A 2,084-nucleotide genomic window follows, 5' to 3' on the forward strand; every position below is an offset into this window, starting at 1 on the left:
AGCTCGTAGGGCCGGCCGCCATCAGCCCCTACCTGCCCGGCATCCAGATCGTCACCCCAGGGCCCCTGGGCAGATTCGAGAAAAAGAAGCCGGATCCCCTGGAGATCGGCTACCAGGCCCACCTGCCCCCGGAGTCCCTTTCACAGCTGGTGAGCCGCCAGCCTCCCAAGTCCCCTCAGGTCCTCTACTCGCCAGTCTCGCCCCTGTCCCCACACCGGCTCCTGGACGCGCCCTTTGCTTCCAGCGAGAGGCTGAGCAAGGCTCACGTGAGTCCCCAGAAGCACTTCGCGGCCGACGGCGCGCTCCGCCAGCAGACGCTGCCTCGCCCCGTGAAGACCCTGCAGCGGTCTCTGTCCGACCCTAAGCCCCTCAGCCCCACCGCCGAGGAGTCTGCCAAAGAGAGGTTCTCCCTCTACCAGCTCCAGGGGGGGCTGGGGAGCCAGGTATGGGCACAGGGGCTGGTCCAGGGGGCGGCCGGGGTCTCTGCTTAGCCTGGGGCCCCCAGGGAAGGCTTCTGGGGGATGGACTGGGCTCCAGAGGGAGGAGTGGAGGACAGAACCTTCCCTGAGGCTCGTGTGGAGCCTGCGCTTGGCCAGGACGTCCTAGGCAGGTGCACCCCAGGGGCCCTGCACCATCCGTGCAGACACCAGTGGGAACTGCCGCCTCCGTAGCACTGCCTCCTCCGGGCCCACACCCCCTTTCAGCCTCCCTAGCCCTCCTGCCGGGCCCTTTCCACTCCAGACCTCCACTGTGGGTGTTTCCTGAGAAAACCGGTCCCACACAGTGACTGTCCCTCCTCCCAGCCCTGGCCTGGCCTCCGTTGCCCCACACGAAGCCCAAGCCCTGTGTGGCATTGAGGGCCACCCAGCCGGCTGCAGGGGGCGCTCTGCCCCCTCGGGCCTTCAGCAAGTCTGTTCACACACCTGTCTCCCCCACCCCCCGGCCCCCAGGAGCTCCCGGAGCATAACTACCCTGGTCTGTGGCTTTAGTTGCTAAAGGGACTATGAGAGGCGGCCTGCACGCGCGGCCGTGGGGGGTGAGGGTGTGAGGGCCTCACGCCAAGGACCCGAGTGCAGGCTGAGGAGGGGGCGGTCTTTCGAAAGCCCTCGGAGTCTTTGGAGGTTCTAGGCGGGGAGACAGGACATGGCGGGCATCTCGGAAAGCCTCCTGGTGGAGCGCGGGCAGATGCGCTGCAGGAAGAGACTGCAAAGAGGCCAGGGCGGCCGGAGCCAGAGGCGTCCGGAGTCGTATCTGCCGTCTCCTGGGTCTGATGCAGAGGAGAGAGGCGGGGCCTCGGGGGGCTGTGCAGAGCCCGGGTGTGCAGGCCAGAGGGGTGCGGTGGGGTCAGGAGTCTGGCTGGCAGGGAGGGCCGTCAGAGCAGAGGTGGCCTGGCTCCAGGCTCCAGGGGACAGGGTCCCAGGGCTGGCCATGTGGGGCCACTCCACAGTGAGCACTCACGGTGCAGCCAAAGTAACAAGATGGTCACAGCCCGAGTTCCAGCAGTGAAGCCTGTCCCATGAAAGGTCCCCCCTTTGCTCAGAGGTCTGGGGCTCACTGTCGCTTGACGTACAGTGAGAGTGGGCGGGACCTTGTCACGCAGCTTCTTCGCAAGCTAAAGTGTGAGGAGCCCGATGGCAGGCCCCATTGCATTCTGGGGGCTTGGGTAGTCCACGCCTGGGGCCTTCTGGGAAGGCGACGAGCCAGAGACAAAAGGAGGGCCCAGGGCAAACCTTCCAGCAGCGAGAAGGGGCTGGGAGGCAGCGTCAGGCCCGCACACCCTCCCGCCACGGCAGCCGTGACCCAGGAGATGGACTCGGAGCGTGGGGCTCAGTCCGGGCTGCGGAGGGAGCTGGGGCGAGGCTGCCAGCGCAGCCACAGGGTGTGATGGGTGGTGCCGGGCAGCTGGGGGAGGAGGGTGGCAGGCAGCCGAGGTGCAGGTCACGCTAGAGAGGAGGGGCAGGAGGCAGCAAAGGCCCCAGAGCGGCAGCAGCTGACACCCCGTCAGCCTGTGCTCCTTCCCAGGGTCCCTGGGCGCCCGCCCCGATGGGGGCGCTCTCCTCCGGGACCCCCTCCCTGCACCCACG

General features: G+C 67.6%; 1 protein-coding gene across 1 annotated transcript in view; it reads left to right on the top strand.

The window, feature by feature from the left end:
• The window catches only part of APEH (acylaminoacyl-peptide hydrolase), a 27,615-nt gene that overhangs the window by 5,161 nt on the left and 20,370 nt on the right, over positions 1 to 2,084 (top strand). The window lies entirely within an intron of this gene.

Source organism: Myotis brandtii, unplaced genomic scaffold (genome assembly GCF_000412655.1).
Source record: "Myotis brandtii unplaced genomic scaffold, ASM41265v1 scaffold207, whole genome shotgun sequence".
Classification (NCBI taxonomy): Eukaryota; Metazoa; Chordata; class Mammalia; order Chiroptera; family Vespertilionidae; genus Myotis; species Myotis brandtii.